This window comes from Lepisosteus oculatus, chromosome 2 (assembly GCF_040954835.1).
Source record: "Lepisosteus oculatus isolate fLepOcu1 chromosome 2, fLepOcu1.hap2, whole genome shotgun sequence".
NCBI lineage: Eukaryota > Metazoa > Chordata > Actinopteri > Semionotiformes > Lepisosteidae > Lepisosteus > Lepisosteus oculatus.
This window is the reverse complement of record NC_090697.1, coordinates 64602613-64617763: the sequence shown is the minus strand read 5'-3', so window position 1 is coordinate 64617763 and position 15151 is coordinate 64602613. Positions and strand designations below refer to the sequence as shown.

The 15151-nt window shown below is 34.7% G+C and overlaps 1 long non-coding RNA gene across 1 annotated transcript; it reads left to right on the top strand.

Moving 5' to 3' along the window:
• The first annotated feature begins 4019 nt into the window (after positions 1-4019).
• Positions 4020-8885, top strand: LOC138226183 (uncharacterized). The gene is made up of 3 exons (XR_011184420.1): positions 4020-4546; positions 5306-5620; positions 8776-8885. It is a non-coding gene; the product is annotated as an uncharacterized lncRNA (long non-coding RNA).
• Positions 8886-15151: the final 6266 nt, after the last annotated feature.

Genomic DNA, 15151 nt, shown 5'->3' with positions numbered 1-15151 from the left:
ATCGCCCGCGCATTTTGAATGGCTGCATCTGTAACTATTCTTGAAAATCTGTGGATAGTCTTGCGACTTTACTATCCATAAGTGACCTTGAAGGACAAAAACTGCACCAAAGTGATGTGCAAAGTTGGTAGAAATTCACCCCAAGAGACTGAAATTGCTACCACTGTTGCTTCAATCAAACATTGAGTTCTGAATACTCATAGCTTTCACATATCTTAGCCTTAGAAGTCTTCAGTTTGAGTATTCAGACTTTGAATAACATATTACGTTTTTAAAACACGTGTGCATCATTTTATAATTTCACAAAACGGGGACACCACAGAAAGTGCACATACTGTTAATGACTATAAGAGATCTGTAGGCTACGGTCTTTATTTTTTCTAACCTAAAAAGGTCTCCTATTCCTTCAATAAGGATTAATAAATGAACTTATCAAGACAATTTCCTCAGCTTTCCTTCTGGTTTTCTTTACATCCCATTTCTTAATGATTTAATCTAACTAAGAAAAACCAATAGATATTTTATGAGTCTTATAGCAGATAATGATGACCCTATCCATTAAGTTCTCTTGTATGAAAGGATTTGAAAGACCTTAGTCAGTATATCTAATGTTAAAACAATACACTACAGTTTCTTCCTTCAACTATACTTTTTGGTAACATTTTCTATTACATATCTTGTGGTTGTTTCGATAGGTTTGATTAAATAAGTTAATAAATATAACTCTCTTCCTGAACTGCAGGAGCTTAAACATAGCTCCCAACTCTACGCCCACCTGGCTACTAATATAAAACTGATAGCAAATCCTGTGGAATGTGGAATTACCAACTGGACCAATCAAATTCGATTTTTTTTATTCCAGTGACATCCCAGACACACAAGACACTAATCAGGCAATCAAGATAGGTGTGTCCAATTTAACTCCATGGGAGACCTTGGCCAAGTCCTAGTCTTGCACCATCACAATCATCTTCTTTTTTCACACAAACCAGAACAAAACTAGTACTTTACCTAAGCTATTAAACTCGCAGCCATCTCCCTTTTATATATCTGTTTTTATTAGATGATTTGCTTATTCACTGTTTTTTTTAACAATTTTCTGTGAGGAAACATTCCTACAGTATGTCAGATGCTTCTATTGTGTGTGAGAGAATACATTTTACAAAATCTTAAATTATATCTAGACTCACCAATTATTTTCTTTATCTAATTTGGAATAGCCAATTGTCTTCACTTGCAACTATGAAGCCTACACCTGTGCACGGAGGACAATGCAATAAATCTAGGCAGATTCCACAGACCTGCCTGCCTTTGAACCACTTGTCTTTTAACACATCATAGGCATCACAGCTCCGTATCAGCAGGTCATCCAAGACAGACAGTATGGAGTCTCCCTGGCCAATAGCAACACATGGCTTTAAAAACCCAATTGCTAAGATGGTTTAACTTGTCTGTGCTTCATCAGTAACTAATTTTTGGTCAGAAAAAGTGTTTGTGCTACAGTATATGTCTAATGTCAACAAACTAAAAGAGTACCCTTCTATACAGTACACATATTTCAGAGACTGATTTTGGAAAATTAGCTCTACAAAAACACAAGAACACAAAAACCTGAACTTAATTTGACTACTGACACTAACAGAAACTAATCTATTCTATTTCCTTTTCTCATATTGTAAAATAGCATAATAGAGATCGATACTGTGTTATGACCTTTGCCACTGTTAACTAGAGCAGGTATTTGACAGTGATTTTTAAACATTCAGAGATGCAACTAATTAAAATAAGAATGTAAAAAGCATGACTGAAATTACAGCTAGGAAAAGACAAACCATAAAATTGTAATGTGAGAAACTGACATTGAAACTGTGATATCCAAAGATAAAACTTTTTATACCCTTTTCATGTACAGAAAACCAACCAACTTGAAAAAGTGTGGGACAGTCTTCTTAGTTGCCAGTTCTGGTGCAAACACACGAAGTTCAGAATGTTTCCTTCAGAATTCCTTTTTTTTCTAGGTAACTGAAAGGTCCTCCTTACCTTCTGAATATATAGCAGTACTTATTCCAGGGTGTCTCCCTGCTTAAAGTTGAGAGAGGAAACAGTGACTGCTACAATATAACTAGTGTTATTTATAAAAAACAGCACAAAACAATGAGGTGTGTCTTAAGAATTTTATTTTCAGTGGGTGTGTTAAGTTGTCATAAAAAATGGTTGTCATCACTGTGATGTTCTTAGTGATATCTTCCTGTTTGTTTTGTATCTCATATTACCTATTTGAACCCATAATTTAAGTCACGCATGCTTTGAAGAATCACTCTACCCTGCAAAATCATGATGCTTTCATTGTCTTTTCTCACACTGAATGAGTATATTATTTATCATTCTCTTTAGTCTTACAAATAGTTGATGAATGCAATTTTTTTATATCAGGTTGCTGTCGCAGTGTTTATATAAATATTATGTGAATTCGTTTCCTAGCACTAAAAGATAGTACAATTTTGAAAAGTGCCATGCTATAGAGAGACAGCACAGTTATGGAACACAAAATATTCAACAACAAATTGTTTTTCACAGAGTGTCAAAAGAGTTAAAAGTACTGCAATTTCTAACGCTGAGCGCATTTCTTTGAATGTTATAAAGTTTGTATCCTGAAATATAAGTATACACCAGAATTTAAAACCGTATATCTGATTTCCAGTCAGGTTTTCACAATATATTTTTATATATAGAAAAATAAATTATGAAATCTTTGGAAGAATTTAATATATTTTTAATGAAGTACCATAAATTTATTCTTAAATCAATTACGTATATATAATGCTGTTATTCTGTGAGCTGAATAGTATTAAATTCAAATGATCACATTAAATATTTTAATTCTATTCAAACTTTCTTTGCCGTTTAGCTTTTTTCTTTGCATTCATATCGGCTCACTCTCTCCTCTGTATAGCTTGTTACATTCAGCAAAAACATCACGGTTTCTCAATTTTTACTCATTATGCATCCAAATTTCAACTGATTGGTGTTCATTTTTATTTTTCTTGTACTGGAAGATTTTGAATATAATATGTGTTCATTAACATTTCGATGTTTTCTAAATGTTCTAGCTGGGGCTAAATTGAGAACAAGCTGTTCAGGTATTAATTAGCAATATTAAAGTACTGATTAATTAAGGTTATAATTTAGGTAAAACTTTTTTTAGAGGTTCAATCTATCATAAATCAAAACAATAAGAGTATTTCCAAATGAAGTTGACTCACGCAGGTTGCCCAATATCTTAAGATTCCAGGATCAGCAGAAACATTTTAGATGGATTAGACTGAATGTATCATTCTTATTATATTCCTCTCAATGTAATAATATATTAATTATACAATTATATTAATTTAATGTTATATTAATGATATTAATCATATATAAATCAATTGCTACACATAATGAAATGTGTTTATAATTTTAAATGGTATGTGGGATCACATACAAAGCTTTCTGTTCCAGGGCTAAACTACTTCATTTTCTAGATGCAAAAGCAAAGCTTTAAGTGCAACTTTGATAAAACAGAGAAAAGAAAGTACTATTTATTAAAATTAAAATTTTAGGCAAATGTGTGAAATGTTTTACATGTGGGCACAATGCTTTGAAACTACCTACACTCTATACAATACCCATTATAAAGTACAGCATACTGTAGTACAGTTTACAGTGAAATTAAATTTAAAATATTATATGTAATGTGTATTTATATTATTTTAAGCTCTGAATACTTTACGCTTTATTCATATTTAAAAAAAGTTAATTCTCCACTTAACCTTCATGTTGTACCATTTTCAAGACCTGGTAAACACTAAACGCAGATTTGCAGTAAATTAAGTAAAAATATGATAATTAAATCAGACTTCACATCAGTTCTTCAGCTGATCAATCAATCAGTAAGCCTGGCAGCAGCCCTTACCACCATAGTACCATGGAACTTCAAATGCTTTGTAAATGAGTACGGTTTTTATTCCACTCACAGATGAACTTATAAAGCCCCAAATTAAAGTGCAACCAGTGTCACGAACAGTTCTTTCCGGGCCCTATGCGGACGACGCGATCCAGAATAGTGAAGACACAAGGGGAAAAATATCATGCAGGAGTCGGTCAGGAGACAGGGGGGCGTGTCCATGCAGTGCTAGTGTCCGGGGGGAGTGAATCCAGGGCGAACAATCCAAGGGTAAATCCAGAGGAGGAATCCAAGACGAGAGGTTAAGTCCAAGACCAGGGGATCCATCCGTAGTTAAAAACCAGAACCGGGTCGGGACCGGCGGGACAAGGAATCAGGAACATGAAACTAAAACCATAACGGAGCCAGACGCAGCAGGACCCCGGGCTCTCACGACACGGAAATCAATGAGAAGCCAGGAGTGAGGTCAGCGTCTGGCTTTTAAAGGGGAACGGGAATAGGGAACAGGTGCAGAGAATGGGAAGGAACGAGGAAGGGCTGGAGCTCCCTTAGGAGGAGGGGTTAGCGATCGTGACAACCAGCACACATCCACAAAGACAGGTATGTCCAAATTTACTCTGCAACTGAGAGAGGGACAAACGTTATATTGATCAGAGCTTAGAGCCTTTTAGACTGGTGCCACACAGGTTTTGAACATATCATGTCTCAGGGGGCACTGCTGGAAAACCAGCCTCATGTGAATAAATCTACAGTCTTTTTGAGCTGTGTTTTTGGAGGAATACCAAACAATTATCTCTGCAGAATGAATAAAATTAAAAAAGCAATAAAAAGTGTTTAGTGAGACATTGTTATCGTTATAACTAAAATTAATGCAGCTTTAAAGTTGCATTGTTCTAGATTCTGCAATTATATACATCCTTAGACAGGTACAGATGTATTTTAGAAAACTGCTGTAACAAGTATCAGATAATATATTAAGTCAACTGCCTTTTTCTATATCACTGTTTTTTTTAAAACACTTCTAAATGAAAGTATGGGTTAAAATATCGAATAAACTAATTCAATTCATTTTAATTGTTAATTTTGTAATGTAAATTACTTCATCACTTTTTATTTTGTTAACATCTTAGTATACTCATAAAATACTGTTTTTTTTGCAGATTGGCATGTCTTGAAATGTTTTGTGCCAAAAAATTAGCATTTTAGTCTCTTACGTAAGTTATGTTGGCCTCTTACAACAGCAGATGCTGCTCTGATTACAGCTAAAAGCTGCCAATGCTATAATGAAAGTACTGTAAGTCTCTCCATTCCCTCTCCTGGCATGGAGTTTCATTTCTCCTGCTGGTTTGATTTCCACAGACACGTTTGGAAATCTTCGTATCTATGTGGATTCTGAACGCATCAACATAGAGGAGCGTGCCAAAATTCACTGTGAAGCTGAGACAGGAACACGCTGCTTTTTCTACACTGGTCAGAATCTAAGCCCTTTCAGCTCAGAGCTCTACAGAAAAGAATATAAAGTCTGTGTACTGTCTGTGTCTGGAAGGGATCTGTTGAGACATAGAGGTACAGGAAACAGTACTGAGGTCTCTCTGAGCTGTTTTGTTCAACTAATAATAGAGGGAGAAAGTGTGAACTCACAGCACAGCAGAAGCACCAGAATCAATCTACAGGGTGAGGACTGGTTTAATCAAGTACATTTCTTTATAGTATTTTTTTTATATACAATTATCATCATACAGTTGTATGTATGTAGTAAATCATGATTTAGTAAGAATTTCCCAGTGTTACTTTAATTTTGATTTGTTGTAAATATGAAATTTAACTCCTTTCTGTATAAATATTTGGTAAACTGAGTTTCCACTCTTACTATCATTTGGCTATTTTAGCTTCTTCATTTTTGTATTAAGCTCTGTCTGTCAGCTTTATAACGTTTGCTTGCTTTAATAATTTTAAATAAAAATCATTTCAAACACAATGAATTGTGTTTTCAAACCGCACTCATTTCAAACCGCACTCCGATGGCAGGCGGAGCGACGCGCCGGTTGGAGTATTTCTCGGTCGCAGTTAATGGCAACATCAGCTCAAAGATTTGGTTCAAACCACCAAATGGAGACTGGTGTGCCGACAAGCGGACCCTGCTGATGCGGGATTAACGCTAGGAGAGAGAGAGAGAGTTGTTTGTGGTTTATTAGTCATTACTCAATTTAGGAATCAATAACAACCTTGTCTGTTCAACAGAAGTAGAGGGGACTGAGGAGCCCAGGACCCCTTGTGAGTAATAATGTCTAACCGAAGTAATATACATACAGTATCTGCTGGTGTTAATTGTTTAACACTGGGATTACCTATTCTACTCCTTTATTTCAGGTACCATAGAGTCAAAAGTCTAATTAAGAAAAAGTAAAAGTTTTCCATGTAGAACTCCGGTGTGTCCCTTCTGTAAAAAAAAATGTATGTTACTACTTGTTACTCACGATCTGTACAGTCAAAATTGTTTTATTGAAATTTTTCTGTCACTTTCGAACAGTGTAAAATCAGGTCTTGATTACTATAATAATCAAAGACTACATGATTGATGTTGATCATGACAGTGGTAAATATCTGCAGTCAGTGTCAAAACGTTTTGGTTTTATGCTTAAATTTTGTTCCAGTTACCACAGAAGCAGAAATCTCAACACCTGGATTAAGTAAGTTTCTTACATACATACAGCAGGAATTTCACAGACCTTGTTAAGTCCATCTTTTGGAGTTTCTAAATTTAGGTATGAGTCCACAGCTAGTGTGTTCTTTGAAACTAGTGTGGTGCTTGGTTAATTAGAACATACTGTATAACTCATATGACTGAAAGTTGTATTATGGTTTCTGCTTAATGTTTATTCGTTTCCCACCAAAATGTTGATAATGTTCTCACATTAAGGAAACTGAAAATATTTTTAACAATCACAGTCAGATGTGCATTATTCTGGATTAAATGAAGACAATAAATATGATAGTATACCACATATTAATATTCCCAACAGAAGAAATGTTTTAATGGAGAAAATGAAGACATTCTAAATTAAAGTAATCAAAGGTAGGACATAATATTTTAAATCACACATTAGAAAGCAATAATATGATAACTTATTACTTTAGTTGTTAAGCATCATTTTAATGTTATAAGGGTCCATATGATATCCTCAAAATTTGCCTTTAATGAATAACAGATTTTTGTGATAACTTTTGTGTTAAAGATTTCACTGAGTCACATTTCTCAAACTCTGAACCAGTTTCCTGAACTTGTAATTGTAATTATACCTTATAAATAATTTCATCAACTGATTATTAAATCACAGTGCCTTGAAAAAGTCTGCAGTCCCTTTTCACAATTTGTCGTTTTAAAGCTTGTTGTCAATTTAAAGTTAAAGTGACAAAAATAACAATGCCTATGTACACAACCTAATCAACAATACTATACAATAAGAAAGGAAATTCATAATTGTAGAGGCAGCATCATTAGCATTGCTGACTCGTAGCACTGGGGCCCTGGGTTTTCTGGAGCTTTATCAGTGTGGAGTATGTTCTCCTCATGTTCGTGTGGGTTTCCAATGGATGCTCTGGTTTCCTCCCACAGTCCAAGGACATAAAGGCACTGTAGGTTACCTTCGGGAAAAATTGGTCCTGGTGTGAGTGTGTGTGCTTCTTTGTGCCTACAAATGAGTATTGTATTCAGGGTTTATCCTGCCTTGCACTCATTGCTTGCTTGATTGGAAAATGGATATATTCATAATTTCATAAATATTCAAACAGTTTGCTGTGGAAATCCTAAATTAACCACCCTACCTTAATGAGCCACACAAGTGGCCTCCGTCTGTGAGCAAAAATAATGGTTCACATTACTTCACAATAAACATCCCAATTTCTCAATCATCCCTTTGTCGGGTATTGCATTTTCAGCAAATGAACGTCTATAAAGGAACATGTATCAGGAGAAAGGTGTAAAAACATTTCAAAAGAAATTAATTAATTATTAATTATTAAAAAGTATTAATATCTGAGCATAGTGAAGTCGATCACTAAGAAGTCCAAGAGCAGATAACACCATTAGGCAAACAGAAATATTTTTAAAAAGTTCAGTGGCTGAGATGGGAGAAAATGTCCATAGGTCATCAATGTTCCAGTCACTCCATAATGGGGTCTTACTACATGTGGAACTTAAAACAAACATCTCAAATCCCACATCGAGTTTATAACAAAGGGTTTTGTGGTCACAACAGTTATTATTATTTATGAAATACAGTATAATTAAGTGTTTCATAATGTGGTTTCACCAAGGTTCTGAAATAGATTAAAATAACCACAAATGGGAACAAGAAACTTATTGTATTCAATTGTGCTACTTTGTCATATACAGTAACACAATGTAAGAAATATTCACGAGTAAGTCATGTAAGTCTAATGCTTACATTACCCACATTACTTAATAGCATAATATCACCTTCATTCTCTTTGGTGGCTATTATCCTCCTGCATAGAAAATGTTGTAACTGATTTGCGATAAAAATTGCTTATCATTTAGTATTTTTAAAGTAATTTACTGTATATGAAAAATTCCACTTTTATTTACACGTATTGACATGTCAATACCTAATTGTACCATTTAAAAGCATAACCATAAGCTTCATAGTACATACTTATAGACACATACTGTAGATATAAATGTATTTTTTTACTTTTTAAAACGTTCTAGCATTTCAACATAGGAAGTTTGCTATATACAGTATGTGCATTTGATGAATTGAATCAAACCAAGCTCACTTCCTTCCCACCTTTTTTCTTCTTCTCAGCAGATGCAAACACTGATGAAGGACAATACCAAAGTGCAACAGGAAAATGATCGTACGTACCACATATACAATTATTTTAAAATATTTCAGCTTTCCAATGTGCATTTTCACCATGGACATTTAAATTATATTCTGCAAAGATTTCCGGGATAGGACTTTAAAATTGAGGAATCTTTAATGTTCGAGATTCTCCTCTATCGCCATTTCCCTAGCATCTGCAATAGAGAGCCACTGATGTACTGCATGATGTACCGAAAGTAACCCTGGCAGTTCAATTGTATTTAAGATCTGGGTACTATATATTATTGTTGTAGTTGTATTGTTATATTGTTGTACTGAGAAACAGTATAAGGGAACATATTCCTATTTTCAGTCTTAGAATAAGAATGCTTATGTAGAAAGTAAGTCACATAGTCCCCTTAAATATTAATTACTGATGAATGATAAAACTTATTTATATGTAATCTCTCTGTGTTCCATTCTCAAAATATTTAATTCAATTTAATCAATATTGAAACATGCAGTTTTTTATTATTGCTGGACACATAACATATTGGTACATGGTAAATTTTGTCTGTGAAATAAAAATAATACATGTATTTACATTGTCATGTTTTCTCTGAAGAGTTCTTGCTGTGTGGTTCAGATACAGTAGATTAACTGATATATTGTAAGAACGTAATGCAACAAAGGTTATCTGGTTATCTTATTTTTCTTCTGCCCTTTAAAAAATTAAAAATACATTTACATATGCAATAACTGTAAATATTGTAATAGGGCAATATCTTTATATTCTGTGTACAGTATATTAGAAAGAAACTTCAGGATGTAAACAAACAGTAAAAATATAGAATAAAGTTTATAGTATAGGAGTTTATTGCCATATGTACAGGTACATTGGAATTCTTATTCACACTGATCTCTCGAGACATCAGTACACAAACAGTACAACAGACAGTACGACAGACAGCAACTTATAATGTAGACAATACATTACAAACATAATAAATAATAATGATAGGAAGAATATATATCTTTGGGGGACAATAAATAAGTAGTAACGATAACAAAAGCTATTTTTATAGAAACAATGTGCCTTCCCCTGAAGTAAAAACCCAGGTGTTTGGCAGTTCTAATTTAACAATAACGCTAGTTCATAAAGTTCTCACTGTTGAATATAACTTTCTGAATAACTTAATACTGGTTTTAAAGGTGTTTGCCTACCTGATAATTAATATACTGTATAAAATAGATACATTCAGAACAGTGCTAGCTGATCAGTTGTTTCATTTGGTTTTTACACTAGTTTTTATTATAATTTATCTTGTTTAACACAAGATACTATATCTATATAGTAGGCTACTATATCTGGCCCATTTAATACTAGCTTTAATAGGTTGTGTCAGTAACTTTGCCTAGTATATTTTGACATCCTGTCTACATGCACTATTTTTTATAGAAGAAACTGGTTGTAACATAATCAGGATGCTGCAATGTTTGGGTAGACCTAGTCCTGCAGGGACTGACAGGTTTGGGAATTGTTGTTAAAAACAATTTACATACAGTAGGTAAAAAAATAACAGTTCACCAACAATGGAGGAGATAGCTCAATAATCAATATCTCAAGTATACTGTAGCTTATACAGTAGGTCTAATATTACGATAATTTTATATATTTTTCTTTTTAAACATGTAAGTGCTCACTGTTGTGCTCACAAATAATGTAGTACAGAAAACACATATAAATGTCAAAGTCAACATATATTTCTGATTCATTTTTTGCTGACATATACAGTATGATTAAATCATTAATGGAATGGAATGTTAAATGCATATACTGTACAGTACTGTTTCAAGAAGTGCAGCAAAAAACAACAGGGTGTATTTTAAAAAAAAATATTATTATATTTCAATAACCCAGTTTTTTGGCTTATGTTCTGCAGTTTGTTGGGTATATCAGAACTAGACTGTAGTCCCAAAATACAGAATTGAAAAAAGCTCTCACCAACAAGTACACACTGGAAACAAGAAGTAACCTTACCAGTACAGGAGAAGAAAATGCACCTGGCATAAACAGTCCCCAATGTTTATAACCAACCACCAGTGAAGTGCTGAGATGGAGAGGAAGATGGCCAACAGACAGGGACAGACAATAGAGATTATCAGCAATGTTCCCACTACGCACAAGGGTGCTTCTTGTTGCCCTCTCTTGTAGAGGGTATTAAAGGTTACACCTTCGTAGCTTAAGTTAAAAAAGTCCTATACCCAAAACCCCACTTCACCCTACTACATAAGTCAAAATTGGTACGTCCCTTATCAAACACATGAAATAAGACAAAAGCTGAATGTCCTCTCAGGGAACTTTTAAAAAAGAGACAACAAGACAGTAAAAGAGGTAATGAAAAAAAAAGAAACAGAAGTTCTTAATGACCTTCACTTGACATCTTATTGATCTTACTGTATAACCAATACTGGGTTGATTCAATTAAATTTGTCTGATAAATGTTTGGAACTACATATTTGAAGTATTCTTTATTGGCATAATGGTGTGTGTTTTTGGCTGTTACAAGAGAGGTGGAGGTCAGATTATTAGATGCAGGTTGCCAAAACAAAAACTAGAAAACAAAAACAGGAAAGACGGAGCTTGATAAGTCTACGTATGCAAAATATCTTTATATCTGACAGAAAATGTGGGGAAACAATAATAAAGACAATGTAATATATAGTAAGAAACACAGATTTTAAATCAAAAGATATGCTAAAATTGTACAAGGTATTAGAAAAACCTCACTTAGAATACTGCAATGAATTTAGTCGCAGGTAAACGATAAATTGTTCCTCTGGCATGAGTCAAAGGAAGAGTAACCAGCCACATTCCAGGACTTAAAGGAGTGTTCTGTACTGACAGGGTGAATCTTTATGTCATTAACAGAGAAGACTACAAGGGAACCTGATCAAAGAATTCAGGATCTGTAAGCAGTCTTCATTATTTTACTTTTTGAATATGCAATTAATGTTGTTTTGCCTATGGCATTAAGCTGTGATTTTATTTTTATGTCCATTCAAGTATAAAAGTGAGATATAAAAGTGTCTGACAAGAAATTTCCAGCAAGCACACCAGAGGGCAGTACAAGATACAACTTAAAGTATGATACATGACATGTACAGTATTGACATTCCAACTGAAACTCTTAGTAATAACAAGAGAACCCTTCATGAAATTAAAAGTGAAAGTACAGAGCACACTGATTAAAAATGAAGTTTATTAAATGTAATCAACCTAAGGAGATAAAAAATATGGAGTACAGAATATCTAAAGTTTTTATTTTCGATTTCCAGTATACATTACTTTCTCAGTCCTCAGTTTCATATTCTCAAATGCCGAATCACTGTTTTTCAACAGTAGTGGGTATTGTCATGATATTACTGTTGCACTTACAGTATAGATGCCATGCAGTAAAGTTTTCAATTGTTTACCTTTGAGACCCTTAATATCCAGATGGGTGGTAACATGTTTTGACTCAGGTATATGAACCCTTCTTTGCTCCTCTCTTCTCACTCTTCCTCATGTCATCCCTTTTTGGAGCCCCAGAGTAGCTCACCCCTGGCATTTTTCACTGTCCATACCTTTTCTCCACTGTTTCTGCTCTCCCTTCAACTTGTTTCTGTCACGATCGAAAACCCCTCCTCTTAAGGTCGCTCCAGCCCTCCCTTGTTAGTTTCATCTCCCACACCTATTCCCTGTTCAAGCCCCTTTTCAGTCCCCCCTTAAAAGCCAGCCATTGATGCTAATCCGGACTCTGCATTGGTTCCCATATCATGAGAGCCCAGGACCGAGATAAGCCTGGCTACGTTATGGTTTTAGTTTCTGTTTCTTGTTCCCGTTCCCGTGCCCCCTGCCGGTCCCGAACCGGTTCTGGATATTAATCGTCTGTCTCAGATGGATCGCCTGGACTTGGACTTTTGACCTGTTTTTGGATTTCCCGTTTGTCTCATCCCTGTATCGTTTGCCTCGGCTACACCTTCCCCAACCACCAGCACTCCATGGACACGCCCCCCTATTTTCATCCGCGTATCTTGCATGCCTTTTTTTCCCCGTGTTTTCTCACTCAACCCTGGATCGTGTTGTCTGCATAGGGTCCAGAAAGAACTCTCCATGACAGTTTCATTTTCAGGTGTCCTATCAACCAAACCTTCTGACCAAGCAATATCCTCATTGTTTTCATCTCCTTCGCTTAACCAATACTCTGTCCAGCACCTGGCACTCTCTTTGCCCTCCCTGCAAGTGTACACCATCAGAATATGCTGGATCCAGTCCTTTTATCGAAGTCTTGCTGCTGCCAGCACCCATGGATCTTGTCCTTTCTCCCCAACTGCTGGCATTCAACCATCAGTGCTGACAAAATTGTTCCACCCATGATCCGGGTGGACCAGGCAACCACGACTCAGACCTTCTCCAGCATACTGTATTCCTGCTTTCCCTCATTTGCTTCTTAGCCTGACCCCAGATGAGTTTAAAATATTCTGCATCCTCAGCCATTTCCCTCCAAAGGCTCCATCCCTTCGCATTTCTCCCAGGCCACTTCAATATACCTTGTGGACTTGGATATAATTTTGTTATATGTACAGTACTACATTTGATAGTTGCAAATTACACATTCTTAGCTCACATGGTTGCAGCTTTAAGCGGTTGGCTCAGAAATACTGAAAAAAATACTTTATTCTGTGAAAAAATCATCAAGCATACCTATGGGAGCTAGTTAGTGAGCTTATACAGTCTTCTTATTTAGTTTTATTTACTGTTTTTATAATTATATTTAACATCATGTATTACCATGAGAGGTTAGCAGGGGGTGTTTACAAGGGTTTTAGGATACAATGTGGCTATACACAAACTTTTCTTTACACACTGCTCAAAATCCCTAATCCCCATGTACATTTGGAGTCGACTATATAATTTTCTACTGCTTTCAATTTTTCCTAATATTGATACAGTATTATTATATTTTCTCTGTGATTCTGTGTAGTTTTGCAACAGCTGCTGTATTAGGTTTTCCTGAATTCAAATAAGCATTTAGCTTATAGCATTTAGCATTTAGTTATGGTCACTGTATTGTTGTGTCATTTTGCAATCATATTTTCAATGTGTTCCAATTTGTTTAGTGAGTGGTCAATGCCTAACGCATACAGTATACTGTATGTCACTTAACAGTAATATGAGGAAACCCACATATGCCTAATACATACTGTAATAATGCCATGTCAGGTTTTGATTGGTGGACTTGAGTCAGGCCTTTTGGGTTTCATAAGCCCTCCTATGACTCAGGCAAGAAAGACAAGCAAAGGAAACAATAGACAGATAAGACTACAGCTTGGGGAAATGAACTAAAATCCTAAGGGAAGACTCCATGAACACCTCCCTTTGCTTTACAGGGAAAAGGGTCATTTTCCTTCCTCTCGTCAACAGGGTCACAGCCAATTTTTTAACAGTTTTAAGTTTTGTTATAATATGTATAAATTAAATGTTTTACTTATTCTGGTTTGGGCCTCTGTCCCCTCAAATTAAAATGAGAAATTACACGAGTAAGCATCATAAGAATTAAATTAGATTATTTACACTCAAAATGTCTCTAACAGCATATTCTTCCTATGAGCAAAAATCTTTTTACCAGATTTGATTCTTTTGAATATTCTGAAGACAGCTGAAGTTTATTTTACCATTCTTTCTTTTGTGAAATCTTATTTATCTAAAAACAAATTATGTGCCATTAAGATGGCATTGTTACAATGATTATAATAAATAACTATTTCACATTGTAAAATCAAACTGTTGGTATACAGAACTAGCATTTGCCAATTAACATTGACAAGGAGGTGACAGATAGAAGTCACATTATCTCTCTCCAGTGTTAGAAATGTCAGTACTATTTTGAGCTCTGCTCAAAATGTCACTGTTTCCATTTTGAAAATAATGACTAATGTGGAGAAGTTGGTTTTGATCCTTTAAGCTATAAGCATTCAAACATTATAAATGAATGAATAACCTCAACTTTTTTCTTTTGGAATTTATTTTTTTTCTCAAAACAATTCACTGAAACTATTGAATGCTTTAAATTATTAATAGAGAGGGCCACTGAGCATTCAAAAATATTAACTGTAAACTGAACTGTGTTTTGGCAACTAAGAGGAAACAACACAAGAGTATCTTAGATCACCCCTCCATGATCCAGAATTATTTTTAGGTTAAAAAGATGATTACCAACAACTACAAATTCATACAGGTACAGTCTGAACAATACATTATGGTTTTATCAAATTTCTGAAAGTACTAAACTAAATACTGTATATATACAGACCAGGAAAACACATTGGATTA